Genomic DNA, 17,416 nt, shown 5'->3' with positions numbered 1-17,416 from the left:
GGTTTTAATTTTTTGAGTTCCAAGAATATTTTAGATATGAGACCCTTGTCCGTTGTATGGCTAGTAAAGATCTTCTCCCAATCCGTGGGTTTTCTATTGATCTTGCTAGCTATGTCATTTGCCCTGCAGAAGCTCTGCAACTTTATGCAATCCCATTTGTCCAACCTTTCTTTGATTTGTTGTGTTTCCGGGTCTCTATTCAGAAAATTTCGGCCTGAGCCAAGGAGACCTAGGGTTTCTCCTATTCCATCCTGTAATGTTTTCAGAGTGTCTGCTTTGAGTTCAAGGTCTTTGATCCATTTGGAGTTGATTCTGGTGCAGGGTGATATATAAGGATCTAGCTTAAGTTTTCTACATGTAGTTAACCAATTTTGCCAGCACCATTTACTGAAGAGGTTGTCTTTCTTCCATTCTATTGTTTTAGCTCCCTTATCAAAGATTAGATGGCTATAGGTCTGTAGGTTCATTTCTGGGTTTTCAATTCTATTCCATTGGTCCTGAGGTCTGTTCTTATGCCAATACCAAGCTGTTTTGATTACTATGGCTTTATAGTAGAGTTTGAAGTTTGGTATTGATATTCCTCCAGCAGTGTTCTTTCCATTGAGGAGCGTTTTTGCTATTCGGGGTCTTTTATTTTTCCATATGAATTTTTGGATTGCCTCTTCTATTTCCTTGAAGAATGAGGTTGGAATTTTGATAGTTATTGAGTTGAATTTGTAGATAGCCTTGGGAAGTATTGCCATTTTCACGATGTTAATCTTTCCAATCCAGGAGCATGGGAGGTTTTGCCATTTTTTAAGTTCTGTGTTGATTTCCTTTTTTAAGATTTTAAAGTTTTCATCATAGAGGTTCTTCACTTCTTTAGTTAAGTTAATTCCTAGGTATTTTATTTTTTGTGGGGCTATTACAAATGGAGTTGCTTTCCTAATTTCAGCCACACTTTTCTCATTGTTGGCATACAGAAAAGCCATTGATTTTGGGGGGTTAATTTTATAACCTGCTACTTTGCCAAAGTTTTGAATCAGCTTGAGTAATTTGGGAGTGGAGTCTATGGGATTCTTTAAATACAAGATCATGTCATCTGCAAAGAGGGAGAGTTTTATTTCTTCTTTAGTTTTTGGATCCCCTTTATGTCTGCATCTTGTCTTATTGCTGTAGCTAGGCATTCTAATACTAGATTGAAGAGAAGTGGAGAGAGTGGGCATCCTTGTCTTGTTCCTGAGTTAAGAGGAAATGGCTTTAGTTTTTCACCATTGAGTATAATGCTGGCTGTAGGTTTGTCATATACAGCCTTTATTATATTGAGGAATGTTCCATGGATTCCTAATTTTTCCAGAACCTTCATCATAAAGGGGTGTTGGATCTTGTCGAATGCTTTTTCTGCATCTATTGAAATAACCATGTGCTTCTTATTCTTGATCCTGTTGATGTGATGAATAATATTAATTGATTTGCGTATATTGAACCAGCTTTGCATCCCTGAAATGAATCCTGTTTGATCATGGTGTATGATTTTTTGGATGAATTGTTGAAGTCGATTGGCCAAAATTTTGTTGAGAAGTTTTGTATCAATGTTCATCAAAAAAATGGGTCTATAGTTCTCTTTCTTTGATGAGTCCCTGCCTGGTTTTGGGATGAGGGTTATGATGGCTTCATAGAATGTGTTCGGTAGTGAGCTTTCTCTTTCAATTTCATTGAAGAGTTGGAGGAGTATTGGTGTGAGCTCTGCTTTGAAGGCCTTGTAAAATTCCGCTGTAAAACCATCTGGTCCTGGACTTTTCTTAGCTGGAGGTCTCTTATTGCTGTTTCTATTTCAATGCTTGATATGAGCCTGTTGAGCTGGTTTAACTCATCTTGGTTTAGTTTTGGCATGTCAATATTTGCTAGGAAAAGGTCCATTTCTGTCAAGTTCTCAAACTTATTAGCATAAAGTTTTGAGAAGTGTTCCCTTATAATGTTCTGAATCTTGGTTGTATCCATGGTGATGTTTCCATTCTCATCTCTGAGTTTATTAATTAGGGTGTGTTCTCTCCTTTTTCTGATAAGATTTGCTAAGGGTCTGTCAATTTTGTTAAGTTTTTCGAAGAACCAACTCTTTGTTTTGTTGATTCTTTCTATAGTTTTTTTGGATTCTAATTCATTTAATTCTGATTTAATTTTGATTATTTCTTTCCGTCTAGTGGATTGGGGTTTATCTTGTTGCTCTTTTTCAAGGAGGTTTAGATGTGTCATTAAATTGCTAGTTTCAGATCTCTCCAATTTGTTGATGTAGGAGCTCAGAGCTATAAACTTGCCTCTGAGTACTGCCTTTGCTGTGTCCCAAAGGAGCTGGTAATTTGTGTGTTCATTTTTGTTGAAAAGCATGAACATTTGAATTTCCTTTCTAATCTCTTCCATGACCCACTCTTGATTCAGCAGTGTGTTGTTCAGCCTCCATGTGATACCGGGCTTTCTTTGGTGGCTTTTGGTGTTGAGTTCTAATTTTATTCCCTTGTGGTCAGAGAGAATGCAAGGTATAACTTCAATGTTTCTGAATTTAGACAAGTTTGCTTTGTGGCCTAAAATGTGGTCTATTTTAGAAAACGTTCCATGTGCTGCTGAGAAAAACGTGTATTCTGATGCTGCTGGGTGAAATGTTCGGTAGATGTCTGTTAAGTCTAGTTGATCTATGCAGCTGTTTAGATCTTTGGTTTCTCTGTTGAGTTTTTGCCGAGTTGATCTATCTAGTGGGGAGAGTGGTGTGTTAAAATCCCCAACAATTAATGTCTTTGGATCTATATGGGATTTGAGGGAAAGTAGTGTTTCTTTGATAAATTTGGGTGCTCCATTGTTTGGCAAATAGATATTTAGAATTGTAATATCCTCCTGAAGGAGAGATCCTTTAATTAGTATGTAGCGACCTTCTTTATCTCTTCTCACGAATTTTAATTTGAAGTCTATTTTATCTGATATTAGGATTGCAACTCCCGCCTGTTTATGGGGGCCGTTTGCTTGGTAGATTTTGTTCCAGCCTTTAACCTTGAAAATGTGTTTGTTTTTACGGGCAAGATGTGACTCCTGCAGGCAGCAGATAGAAGGGTCTTGTTTTTTAATCCAACTAGACAGTCTATGTCGCTTAATTGGAGAGTTCAGTCCATTAACGTTAAGAGATAGGACTGAGAGGTATTTGGGAGTTCCTGCCATGTTATCCACCTTCTTCGGGGCTGCAAAAACTGGGTTCTTCCTATGGTTCTTGGATTCTCAGTTTGGGTGCAGTTTCTTGGCCTTTGTTGCGGTCTTGTTGGTTTTCTATGTGTAGGACATCTTTAAGAATCTTTTGTAGGGCTGGTTTGGTGGAGATGTATTGTTTCAATTTTTCTTTGCTATGGAAGTTTTTTTTTTTTTTTTTTTTTGGGTCCGGTTGTGGGGCCTGAACTCTGAGCCTGGGCGCTGTCCCTCAGCTCTTCAGCTCAAGGCTAGCGCTCTACCACTTGAGCCACAGCGCCACTTCCGGCTTTTTTCTTTTTGCTTATGTGTTGCTGAGGAATCGAACCCAGGGCCTCGGGCATGCAAGGCAAACGCTCTACCACTGAGCCACCTTCCCAGCTCCACTATGGAAGGTTTTTATTTGGCCTTCAGTTATGAAGGAGAGTTTAGCTGGGTACAGTAATCTTGGTTGATAGTTGTTTGTTTTTACGGCATGGCATAAGTCATTCCAGGCTCTTCTTGCTTTGATTGTCTCTGCTGAGAAATCTGAGGTGATTCTAATTGGTTTCCCTTTATAGGTGATTACCCTTTTCTCCTTGACAGCTTTAAGGATCTTTTCCTTGGTCTGAGTTGATCCTATGTGGATTATAATGTGACGGTGGGATGTCCTATTCTGGTCTGGTCTATTTGGGGTTCTAAAAGCTTCTTGTATCTGAATAGGCCTATCTTTTTGTATGTTTGGGAAGTTCTCTGCTAGGATCCTGTTAAACAAATTTCCTAGACCATTAACTTCTGTTTCTAGGTGCTCCTCTACACCCATTATCCTTAGATTAGGCCTTCTGATGGTGTCTTCCAGGTGTTGGATAGATCTATCATATTTCTTGGACTTGTCTTGGATGGTTGTATGTTCTTTCTCTATAATATCTAGGCTGTCTTCAATCCCTGAGATTCGGTCTTCTGCATGGTCTAACCTGCTGTCAAGACTCTCTACTTTGTTTTTTTATCTCTTTTCCTTCTAATTGTTCAGCTTTGATGGCTTCAAGTTCTTTGTTGAAGCTCTGTTTTAGGTCTTGTATGAATTTCTTTACTTCCTTAATTTGGTGTTCAGTGTTTGTTCTCAAATCACTTAGTTGATTGGTTATGGTTTCTTTGGACTCCCATTCCTTCTGTTGGGTTCCATTCAGCATTCCCTTTGTGGTCTCCCTGACTTCCTTCAGCTCTTTGTTAATGGATTCCATGAATGCCTTTAGTGATCTTTGTGTATTCTCTACCTGGTCTCTCAATTCCTGAATTACTCTTTGATTAGCTTCCTCCCGTCTGTGGGATTCCGGCAGTTCTCTTTCTTCCCGTTCGTGGGATTCCTGCAGTTCTCTTTGAGTGTTCTCAGCCTGCTCACGCCATTCCTCCCTTTCTCTTTGAGTATTCTCAAGTTGTTCACGCAAATCCTGTATCAGTTTTTGAGTAGCTTCCTCACGCTTATGATATTCCTGTATAAACTTTTGGGATGCCTCCTCTCTCTCCCTATCACGCTCATACAAAGACCTTTGTAAGTTGTCAAACTTCTCATTTATCATGTTTGCCACCAGTGTTTGTAGGGCTATTTGGGAACTCTCCTCTGGGTTGTTCATTATCTGATCTGACCCCTGATTATCAAGATTGGGAATTGAGATACCCGGATTTGCCATTTTTCTTGTGTTTTTCTGGCTTACTCTGCCCATTTGAGATGAAAATAGCACCAGTTTTGTGCTAGAACACTATCTTAAGGCAACCATCAACCAACATTTGCATTTATACAGTCAATAGTCTACAGATACAATCTAGTTCAACAGATACATCTATTCAACATCAAACAACTATATGTTATTGGGTTTCAAACCGCAGAAAAGAATTTGGAAAACCAGAAATTTTTAGGGTTAGGGAGAGATGTGGGTAAAAAATAGGAATAGATTGGTGTGGGGAGGCACAGGGAGAGTTAACTATGTCCTAATCTCAATGCAGGAAATAGGTTGGGTAGGATGCAAGTAGAGAGAGAGAGAAAAGGAAGAAAGGGAAAGGTAAATGAAAAGAGACCAGAAAAAAATAGAAACGTAAAAATTAATATTATTATGGAGATTAAAGACCATCTATTTAGAGAGGAATGTGAGTATATTAATAGAAGGGTAGGGACATAGAGGAGAAGTGAAAAACTTAAGAAAATGCTTAAAATATTATATAGGTATAAAGAGGTAGTACTGCTATTAAGGAATTAAAGTCTCAGAGGTTTTGAATTGAGTAATAAATTTGTGGATTAAGTGTGTACACAATGGGGGATAGGGTCTACTAGTTAACTACGGGTTTATCTGAGGATGTGCAGGACAAGAGTTAAGTCACATACAGAAGATCAAAAGAGAGGAAAAGGTGAAAGGGATTAGAAAGGGAGAGAAAAAGATCAGAAGTTCAGTAGAGCTAGACAAAAAAACAAAAAGATAGTTAAGAAAGAAAGAAAAAGAGAAAGAAGACAAGAAAAGAAAGGAAAACGCACATTCATGTATTCCTAAAATAAAAATTATAAGAGGAAAAAAAGTTACTGGAAAACAATTATTTTTTCAAAAAAGGCAAAAATTAAAGATTAATAAAATTTTTAGAAAAGGAAAAAAATTATATATATATAAGGTACCAAAAAAAAAGAAAAAAAAGAGAAAAAAAAAAAGAAGAAGAGGAAGAGAAGAAAAAAAAAAGTTCTTTGATTTTTTTTTGATTTTTTGGGATGGGTGGGAAGAATCCTGTATCTCCCTTTTGTCTGTAAACAGCCTCTTGTTGGAGTCTCTGGTCAGGTTGAGGTCCTGTGGCTTGATTGGTTTCTTAAGTCAGTTTGTTCGAACAGGCAGAAAAATGCTCTGCTTTACCCAAGATTTTGAGATCCCCCTCCCAGATTAGTTTACTGGGAGGGTGATCTGCTTTGAGAATCACAAAAGAGGGGGATGCAGTGGTAAGGCTAGGTTCTGGGTAGAGTTGAGGCCTTTCAACAATCAGTAGCTTCTTCCTGGGGCTATTTTGTGAAAAAAAAAAAAAAAAAAAAACAACAACAAACTCACAGAGCCCAGCCTGGAGCCGTTCTCAGGGTTTCTGTTTTTCAATTGATTGTGGAGGCTGCTAGAGGGAGGGGCAGCCTCTGGCTCTGGTTACCCAGTGAGGAAAGCCACTCCAATGGCTGGTGCCTGAGCTGGGTGACTTTTCCCTGGATGGAGCCGAGTCTGGCAGGTCACTTCGCCGCCGTTAAGTTCTTGTGACCTGCTAAATGACTCATTTTATTCCAAGGCCTGGGTTGGAGCTGGCAGCTCCTCCGAGCTTTGTCGGTATCCAAGATGGAGATCACCGGTGCTGGGGGGGGAGGGGTGGCCTTCCCTCCTCTGCTCCCTGAGAAGGAGTGAGGACGTCGGGCTTCTACTCACATCGAGTCTTGGATCCTGGGTCGTCTCTGGTCTGCGAACTGCAGGATGAAGATGTCCGCTCCTTGTCGGTTCTTGCTGGTGTTGAGTAGAATCCTCTCGCCTGCTGCGCCTGGCTCCTTCGTCCCGGACTCTCTGTGTGAGCGCTCAGGTATGGCCGGCTGCGTTCTCCGCCGCGACCCTGCAGCCGCCCACCGCGGTGGCTGCTGCTGGCAGGCGCTCAGATGTGTCTTTTTGCCTTGGCTTCCCCTCTCTTGTCTAACTCTCTGTCCTGTGATGGCACACTTGGTGTGATTCTCTCGCTTAGGACTGTTCACTGGAACTCTAAAACTGCTTTCTATGCGAGAGCTTGTTCAGATTCCAGCTTCTCCTCCGCCATCTTCCCCTCTCTCTCTTTAAGTTTTTATAGTTTTCATTAAATAGTTCTTTTACACCTTTGGTTAGGTTAATTCCTAAATGTTTTTTTGAGGTTATCATGAATGTTTCCTTTATTTCCTTTTCTGCTTGTACATTGTTGGCGTACAGAAAGGCAACTGATTTTGGTGGGCTGATTGTGTATCCTGCTACTTTGCCGAAGCCCTCATTTCTTTTTGAACTCAGTTACACACTTAAGACATTTGGTGTGGTTTTTTCCTAGCATCTACCATAAGTCAGGCAGGTTGGGCTCTAGGTCAGCTCTGATGGTGCTCTTTGCATCAACCCTGTGACCCTCCCCAGGAAAGTTTAACTCCCTAGGGCCAGAGCAGGTTTGATTTCTGTATCAATTTATCACTAGTCCTACCTCAGTGTCATGCATGTAGTAAATGCTCACAATGCTCAGTCCTTTTGTTGTTTGAGGGTGTGTGTGTGTGTGTGTGTGTGTGTGTGTGTGTTTGTGTATGTGTGTGTGTGTGTGTATGTGTGTGTGTGTGTGTGCACATGCTAATACTGGGGCTTGAACTGAAGGCCTCATGCTGTGGCTTCGTCCCTTGTTCAAAGCTGGTGCTCTGTCACTTGACTTGTTCCTCCACTTCTGGCTTTCTGCTGATTAATTGGAGATAAGAGTCTCTTGGTTTTGTCTACTTAGACTGGCTTCAAATGGTGAATCTTAGTTCTCAGCTTTAGATATAGGCACCAACAACAGGTGCAGGGTTTGTGGTTGAGATTTGAATTAGGAATTGGTAATTTCATTGTTACACACTTACAGGTGTTACTAAGGTGCATTATTGAGTAGAACAAAATTTAATATAGTGAGACAAATTTCTTAACATACTTTTATAATCTTATCGTACTGACACTTCTTCTGCCCTGTGACTACCCAATGGCTGCCTCTTCTCAATATCATGTTAAAAACAACAAGGAACTCTTATTTAGAAAAATAAAATGATTCAAGGAAATGCATAAATAGAATGTGTTAAAAATAGGAAGTGAGTTTATCTTTGGAAGGAGATATAGGTAATCTTTGTTTTCATTCTTTATACTTGTACATTTTTATTTATTTATTCATTTATTTATAGACTCTAAGGCCTTGTATATGCTAGGCAAGCTCTCTATCACTGACTGATACCCTTTGCCCTTCTATTTTTTTAAAATAGAGGATATACATGCCATTTATATTTTTATTAGATTTGTTTAGAGAAGGACAGGGCAATTACCATCAGGAATTTTGGTGTGAGGCCACATCTCCTGCGGAGCTGACAGCCATAGTAAGACCTGGTCTCCTCTTTGCCAAGGTGAGACTACACAGTTAGTCCTGTTGGACAAATCTCCAGCCTTCTCTGATGTGCCTTTGTGCTGGGCCTGTTCAGGAATTGGGTTTATACAGGAAATGACAGAAAGGAAATGATAGGAGGAGGAACAGAATTAACAGTCATAGTTAATGTGCATAAAGGGCAAGTTAAGGAAGTGCAAACATTTTCTCTGAAGATTTGATAACTGAATCTGCTGAAACCTGGCAATAGGCAGATTTGCAGGAGAAAAGGCTGTGAATTTATAGACATGCACACGAACATGGGAGCCCTACAGAATGCGAACCTCAGAGACAGGCCAGATGGTTGAAGTGTGAATGTCTTCTTGAAGACAACAGAGTGAAAACAAAAGCAAGAATGGTTCTTAAGGAAGAAGCAGGAATCTAGACAACAGATAAGACCTCAAGGCTGTGGGCACGTTGCTGAATTTTCAGTCTCTTCCTTGGGGATGATGATGTGAGTTTGGCATTCCTTGGTGCCTTAGCTATCAGTATGAAGACTGAAGATGATGGTGTCTCATTGGCTGGTCTGATGTGGCACTGGATAAGGGGACCTCAGGGAGACTCCTTCCCTCAGCCACTGGCCTATTTGGTGGTATCTCCTGAACTTCAATAGTACTGGATACCTTCTGTCACTATAAGAAATATTACTATTTGTAAAGTACAGGTTGCATTAGAAAATAAGGTTTGTTTTGGCTCATGGATCTGGTGGTTCAAATCCAAAACTGAGCATGAGTTTGGGTCTGTGACAGGGGCAGTCAGTGCTTCATTCCAGGAGCATGTGTTATAGCAGGTGCTCACATCGTGAGTCAAAGAAGAGAGAGACTGGAATCTCAAAATCTCCTTCCAAGATATTGCCAGTGACCACTGACACATCCCATGAAGCCCTGCCCCCTCAAGGTCTACATCATCTCCCCAAAGTGTCACCTTGCCTTTACTATGGTCTTTTGTTGGTACTCATCCATACAATAAATACTGTGTAATCATGATAGATACTCGTATATGTGCTATTCACTGACTCTTCATGACATACCAATTTTATAGGGGAGTGAGGAATGTTGCTGTATCAGTTAAGATAGGTTATGTTTCCTGCTTTAAGAAACATCTTCAAAATCTCTGCAACTAAGAGCAGTACATTCTCCCTTTTCACACATGGCCCTTGTCGATGAATGGGGGGGGGGGCTGATTTTCTAGTGTTAAAGCCCACCCAGGCTCTATCTTTCTGTCTGTCATTGCCAAGGCAAGACAGAAGTACCAGTAGGACTGCTGGTTACTAGCTCTGGAGATTTTTCTCCCAAGAGAGACATAGTTCACCTCTGCTCACTGCTCCAAGTGAGTCACATGAACCTGTGTCTGGGGGTCATGCGCATTGGACAACCAGACTTTGAGGATGGTTGTGAATGACCACCATAGTCACTGATACCAGCCCTCATATGGTCTGATTACTTTGGTCTCATTTTAGATTAAAATAGGGTCTCACCAAGGGGACTCAGAGAGAAAAAAAATGGGTGGATTGTGGGGCCTATTTTTTTAAGGCCTGTAGGACAGCTTAGGAGTTGCTGTATGTGTAATGAGACAGGTTTTACCTACTATTGTATTATTTCATTCACATAACAATTTCATTTTGATTTCTGAGGCTGGGATTAAGTATGTAGTCTAGGCCGGCTTTAAGTTATGATCCTCCATCCAAATCCTCCAGAACACCTGAATTACTGGTCCATCTTACTGCTCCTCCCATAAGGCCAGCACTTTCTGAGTGAAGGATCTATGATGTTTCACAGCCGAGAGTATGAAAGGGCTTCAGCTGTGTGGGCTGGATGAATTGGCCCTTTGAGCCTCACTTCGCTTACACATTATTATTCTTAGTCCTGTGTCTCAGGGTCCTTACGAGGACAAAACTAGATGAGCATAACAGGTATCGAGAAGTTTCTTGTGGTTGGCCTATATGGTCATACATAGAGTACAGATTTTCTTCTTTGCCTATTGACACAAGTTATTTGGTCACGTGGCCCATAGTTTTCTCCTATATATAATAATTAGTAGTGGCCACACTTTTCTCAGGACAGTTGTATGGACTGATAAAATTTAAGTGTGAACACATTCTTACTAATTAATATACTGGTTTGAACTCATGGCTTCATGCTCTTCCTTGGCATTTTACTGAAGGCTAGCTTTGAGCTGGTTAATTAGAGAAAAATTCCCTTGGATTTGTCTGCCTGCATTGGCTTCAAACTTTAATCCTCAGATCTCAGCCTCCTAAATAGCTAGGAATAAAGGTGTGAGCCACCAGTACCCAACATGAATGTGTGGGTTTTTATTTGTTTTTGTTTTTGTGTGTGCAAGTCCTGGTGCTTAAACACAGAGCCTGGATACTGTTCCTGAAGTTCTTTGCTCAGGCTAACACGCTACCAACTACCTGAGCCACAGCTCTACCACCAGCTTTTTTGGTAGTTAATTGGAGATAGGAGTCTCATGGGCTTTCCTGCCCAGGCTGGCTTCCAACCACAGTCCCAGGAGATCAGTCTCCATAATAGCTAAGATTATATGGGCCACTGATACACAGGATGAATATCTTTTAAAAAACTAAAGGTAGCTAAGTGTTTTGCATATCTGTAATTTCAGCACTTGGAAGCTGAAGCAGGAGGATTGAAAGTTTAAGACCACCTTAGTCTACATAGCAAGACCTTATCTCAAAAAAAAAAAAGATGAAAGAAAAGAAAAAAGCTAAAGTACTTAAAAATACAAAATTAAAAAGTATGCATTAACTGTGCATTAAGAAAACCTCTCTTAGTGAAGTCACCATTGTGTGTGTGTGTGTGTGTGTGTGTGTGTGTGTGTGTGTGTGTGTGTGCGTGCATGCATGTGTGAGTTTAAGGGCCTGAACTCGGGGTCTGGGTGCTGACCCTGAGCTTTTATGCTCAAGGCTAGTGCTCTGCTACTTGACTCATAGCCCCATTTTTGGCCTTTTAGTGCTTAAATGGAGATGAGAATCTCACTACTTTCCTTCCCAGGCTGGCTTTGAGCCACAATTCCCAGGTCTCAGCATCCTGAGTAGCTAGGATTATAGGCGTGAGCTGTTGGCACCTGGCTGAAGCCATGATTTTTAAAACAGAGAGCCATCTTTGGCTGATATTTTCACACCCACAAATCTGGTATAGCCCAGGAATACCCTCCATCTGAGCTGGGTGCTGGGCTTCCGGGGACAACCGCTACCTGGTAGCAACTGTCCAGATTCCTGTTATACATCAGCCCTTAGGTGTCACGATGACTCAATGCCCAGGGACAGGCCCAGGGCTTGGGTATTACTCTTTCCTGGAAACGCACATGGTGACACATGGTGGGCTCCTTCTTGAGTCCACCTCAGGTTTTCTGTTACCAAGCAGATGGTAAAGATCTTATACACTTATTTGGTGGCTGCCTGTAAATGGGACAGTGGAGACTTGATGACCTTTAGTAGATGCTCATATCACTGAGACCTCTTCCCTGTTAGACCTCTTCCCAAGGAAAGAGAGTTGGGGGATTGATGGTGACATGGACTGTGCTGGTGATGTGTGGGATGGTCTCAGAGAACAGGTAGGGACCCCAAACATGGCCCCAGACCTCAGGAGGAGGCCTAGGAATGAGAGGACACAGGCATCTGGGCTCCCAAGGGTGGTAGGACAGTGATGTCCCTAGCCATAATGTAACTGTCCCTGCATGCCAAGCCTCCCAAATCAGCCTGGAGGGCTGGAGAGGGTTAGGAACTCCATGTTATACTGGCTTTATTTATTATAAATTTTATGATTTCCTTGTCAAAAGGGCGCGCTAGCTTTGGTGTGTGAACTGAGTGGGGTTGAGGAGGGTGGTGAGGATGGAGTGAGCCCTGCCCATGGGGGGAGGGAGTGGCGGGGGGGGGGGGCAGCACCCTGGGTTGTGCCACTGGCTGGCCTTTGCAGAGAGTGGCTCTTAATATGGGTTTTGCACAAATACAGGGTCTGAAAAAAAATCCAGAGGACACAGAGTGACACTTCTTTTTCCCTGGGCTTTTGCCTGCTCCAAGTGAGACCCTGTGCTGGGCAGAATCCTTGTTTTTGGCCAGACTGTGTGGAAACTCAGTGTTAGAAGCAGCGGCTCCCCAATGGGGTCCAGGGCCATCCAAGCCAGAAGACCCTTAGTACCTGCAGTGGACACTCACGCTGCCCTCTGCCTGATACCCAATGGCTGCCTCTTCTCAGTATCCTGTTGGCTCCTTACCATCACCATGGCACAGAGAAAGCCACTGAGGTTAAAGCGTAACAGAATTTTCTAGAGCTCCAACCAGCAAGCGGGTGAGAGGGGGTGGGAAGCCATGGATGGAATAGCAGCTCATCTCCACTTCCCAGTCCTATATGTGGTCTGTGATGGAGGCATCCATAGGAGCCAGCTGTGGCACCAGGCTTCTTGGGTTCCACATGGGCACAGATCACCTCAAGTGCTCACACGCGCCCCCAGCGCCCCTGCTCTCACGGACGTCCGGGGTCCCAGGGTGGCCAGGGTGCCCGCACCACATGCATACCCACCCTCTTCCTGCCCCAAGCATTGCCAGGCATCCTGGTTCTTTCCAAGGCCAGCTGTCTGCTCTGCCTTGTGGTGGCCACAGGGTTGTGGCTGGGAGAGAGGATGTGCAGTGTGGAGAACAGAGAATGGTTTTTCTAATTGGAGCCATGTCCAATCCTTGTCTGGAGAGGCAGCCCCACAGCCCCAGCATTTTTCAGCGGGTGTTTTGCCAAGAAAAAGGGACACCTCCGCCAGCGCCTGTGGGAAGAGACATTCCAGGGCCTGCAGGCTCTTGCTGCACAGCACTGCGGTTCTGGGCAGAGCCCGTCCTGGCCAGTCAGAGGCTGGGCTGGCCCCCCGCCCAGGATGAGCAAGCCCACTCTTGCCTCCTGCCAGTCTCCATGTCCCTGCCTTGCTGTGCTCCCCTCCCCTCCCCTGGCTTCGAATCATTGTTTGGGTTTGGTGAACAGACAGGCCACTCACATGGCTTCAGTGCCAAGAGCTGCAGACAGCTCCCTGTGAGGGGTCCCCCAGCCCTGTGCACACAACCCAGCCTTCCAGTGCGGCTTCCAAGATGTTTTCTGTCCACTGGAGCCAGTGTATGTACCTTTTTATTTCCCTCCATTGTATGCCCTGGGCTGCTTTCTTTGCAATTCTTCACGTGGTCTTTTTCTTTTAACATCAGCACATAAGGAGTGTGTGTGTGTGTGTGTGTGTGTGTGTGTGTGTTGGTAGTAGGACTTGAACTTGGGATCTGGGTGCTGTCCCTGAGCTTTTCACTGGCATTCTACTCCCTGAGTTACAGCTCTCCTTTGGCTTCTGGGTGGTTAATTGGAGAAAAGAGTCTCATGGACTTTCCTGCTTAGGCTAGCTATGGCTCCAGTCTTCGTGTCCAGGTCTTGAATTACTTCCTTACTTCATTCAGCTATTGGTAGATTCCTTTTTGAGGCCACCAATGCTTGTAAAAACTGTAATTTTAATTCTTTATCCATCAATCCAGTGCATTTGGATAGTAAATTTTAGGCAGCAATAGATTGCTAGTACAATAATGCACCAGCAAGGTTCACATGAAAAAGAATGATAGTGCCAAGTGTTGATGAGAATGTGAAGCTGCCAGAACGCTCATAAACTGGAGTGTGAGGAGTGTAAGTTGGTACAATTATTTTGGAACTGTTGACATTATTTCTGTTTCTATGGATTTCTAAATAGTTGAAGACATCCATTTCCAATGACTCACCATTCCACTGAAGGGAACATGTCTAACAGAAAGGTAAATGGAAATATATGCACAGAAAGACATATGTATAGAACACTCTTGATTGGAGGTGGGTGGTAGGTGTTCTGGGGACTGAACGCAAAGTCTTGCACATACAAGCATGGACTCTCCCTAAGCAACACCCTGAGCAGAACACTTTTAGCCACAATATCTGTAGTAGTTGTAAGAGGGAAATGAGCCAACATTCTATTGACAGTTCGTTCATACCATGCCATACTGTAAGCTATGAAGATTCTTGGCTATGACTCTGTACAATAGCATGAATATGTCTCAGAAGCATAATTTGAGTGAACAAAGCCTGCTATGCTTTGACTCTGGTTGGTCCCTACCAAAACTCATGTTGGTGTTTAGTTCATCAATGTGTCTGTGCTGGGCTGTGGGATATAAAGGGAAGGGTGGGCAGAGGATTCAGGGGAGGGCGGGGCTGTGGGGCAGGGAGGGACAGTGGCTCCTGAGCTAATCTGATGGGATCCCTGCTGCCCCAGGCCCAGGGTAGAAACACAAACAGCAGGTCTACCTTGAATGGCTTAAGCAATGAGGATCATTTTTAAAAGGTTGAGATACTCACATATAATAAAATTCACTGTTTTAGGCTACACAATGATTTCTAGTATATTCAGAGAATAGTGCAAAGACCTTCATTCATTCTGGAGTGTTTGACCCTCTTCTTTCTATCAATGAAGCCTTGAATCCACTAGCAGGATTTCTTTATTTCCCTGGCTCCTGGCATCTGCGATCCTATTGTCTTCCCACTGGGTTTGTTCTGCATGAGCCATGTGAACTGGAAGTCTTGGTCTACCTTCATCCACTTAGGAAGACCAGGTTGAGAGGTGCATCTACATTGTAGTATACATCAATACTTCATTCCTTTTTTGTTCCTGAATAGTACTTCATTGCACAGATATCACCCATGTTATTTCCTAGTTCGTTCATTAGTAAATGGACATTTGGATTATTTCAGCTTCTTGATTGTTATGAAATAATGCTACTTTGAATATTTGGGTAGATATTTTTGAGTACTTACATTTCCATTTTTCTTGGAGATATATATACAATATACCTATATATTATATATAATATATATAGGTATATATATTATATATAATATATATTATATATATATATATATATTTTTTTAAAGAGCTTCCAGACTTATTTTTTTCCAAAGTGGTTGCAAGGCATAAGGGTTTCAGTCCCTCCATATACTTGCCAAATTTTCTCTTTGTTTAATGAACCATCTTACTAAGTGTGAAGTGACACTTTAGGCTGACATCAATGTACATTTCTGTAATGACTAGAGGTATTGGGTATCTTCCAATGTATTTCTTATTTGTATATCTTCTTTGAGAACTGTTTATTCACATCATCTGCCTGTCTTAAAACTTTTAGTGTTTTTCTTTTGTATGTAGACTCTCATGAATTATAACTTATTCATATTCTGTGGGTTGTCTTTTTACTCTCTTCATGTGTCTTTAATGAATGAACATTTTAATTTTAATGTCCACTTCACCAAATTTTTTGGTCACTTGTGTTTTAAGTTCGTATCTAAGAAGTCACTGAATGTCAGGAAGATTTATAATTATATTTTCCTTTAAGAATTTTAGTCCTTATAGTTGTTAAACTTTGGTCCATATTTAGTTCATTATTTTTGTAGTACTGGAGATTGAACCAGAGCCACTTGAGCCATGCCCTTAGCCTTTTTGTTTTTGCAGTTGGGGCTGGTTAATTTTGCCCAGGATGGCCTCAAACTTATGCTCCTCCTGTGTCCACTCTCTAATTAGCTGGAATTAATTTTTATGCATATGATGAGGTAGGAATCTAAATGAATTTCTTTGCACATGGATATATAGTTCTCTTAGTATCATTTGTTGAGTGGTTCTGGCAGTCTGGTTGAAAATCAATTAACCATGGTGTGTAAGTTTCTGAATTCTCAATTCTATTACACAAAGACAGTTTGCATGTCTTTGTGCCAGCATCATACTCTTGCCTACTGTAGCTCTGTAGTAAGTTCTGAAATTGGAAAATACCAGGCCTCAAGCTCTGTCCTTTGCAGTTCCAAGACATGCCAATATTAGGATCTCCTTGTCCATTTCTATGGAAAGTGCCATTGGAGGGGTTGTTTTTTTCGATTCAGGAAACTGAACATAGGAACTCATATAAGCTAAGCATGTACTCTACCACTAAGGTACACTTCTAGCCTCCAGGTGCTGGGTTTTGATAAGGATTGCACTGAATCTGAGGCTAATTCAAGTAGTATTCACATTGCAATAATATTTAGTTTTCTAACAAACTTTACAACTTTGGTGGGGGGCTGGGGGGAGGATTGGGTGGGGGGGCAGGGGGAGGCTTGGAAGGGATGGGAAGGGGAAACAAAGGAGGAGGCTACAATGCTTGATAAGAAATGTACTCATTATCTTGCCCATGTAATTGTAACCCCTCTGTACAGTTTTTTCACAATAAAAAAAAGAAGAAAAAAAATTTAGTTTTCTAGTCCATGAACATGAAGTATCCTTCCATTTACTGAGATCTTTTAAATTTCTTCCAAAAATGTCTTATATTCAATATTTGTTACACTGTGTGTGCGCGCACACGTGTGCGTGTGCCAGAATTGGAGCTTGAATTTAAGGCCGCTCACTCTCACTTGGCTTTTTCCATCAAGATTGGCACTTTACTAGTGAGCCAGGCCTCCACTTCCTGCCCCTGCCCCACTCCTCATCAATTGGAGAGAAGAGTCTTGTGGGCTTTTCTGCCTGGTCTGGCTTTGACCCTCGATCCTCAGATCTCAGCCTTCTGAGTAACTAGGGTTACAGGCATGAACCACCAATGCCTGGCTTGTTAAACTTTTGTTAAATTTACTTATAAGTACTTTATTATTTTATGAGAGATTTTATCAATATCTATGAAATATTTGAGTTTCCTTTTTATGCTTTTGGTTTTAACCAAAAGAAAATGCTGACTTTATAAAATAACTTGACAAATGTTTACTCTTGTACTTTCTGAAAGTGTTGGTAGAAGTACTTTAAAAAATTACTACTACTACTACTATAATTATTATTAGTAGTAGTGACTGAATTCAAGGCCTTGAATATTCTAGATAAGTGCTCTGCCACTTGAGCCTGCACTTTTGTTTTTGTTTCTGACATAATGTTTCACCAGCTTTGCCAGGGTTGGCTTCCCAAGTATCTGGAATTTTAGGCATGTGCCACCTTGCTCAGTCATTGTGTTATTGTTACTAGAATTATTAATAGTAATACCCTAAAGTGGTGTTGAGCTCATTTTGAATTT

The sequence above is a fragment of the Dipodomys merriami genome, unplaced genomic scaffold (genome assembly GCF_024711535.1).
Source record: "Dipodomys merriami isolate MVZ:Mamm:240054 unplaced genomic scaffold, mDipMer1.0.p SCAF_38, whole genome shotgun sequence".
Lineage (NCBI taxonomy): Eukaryota > Metazoa > Chordata > Mammalia > Rodentia > Heteromyidae > Dipodomys > Dipodomys merriami.
The sequence above is the reverse complement of the archived record's forward strand: the minus strand, read 5'-3'. Positions refer to the sequence as shown.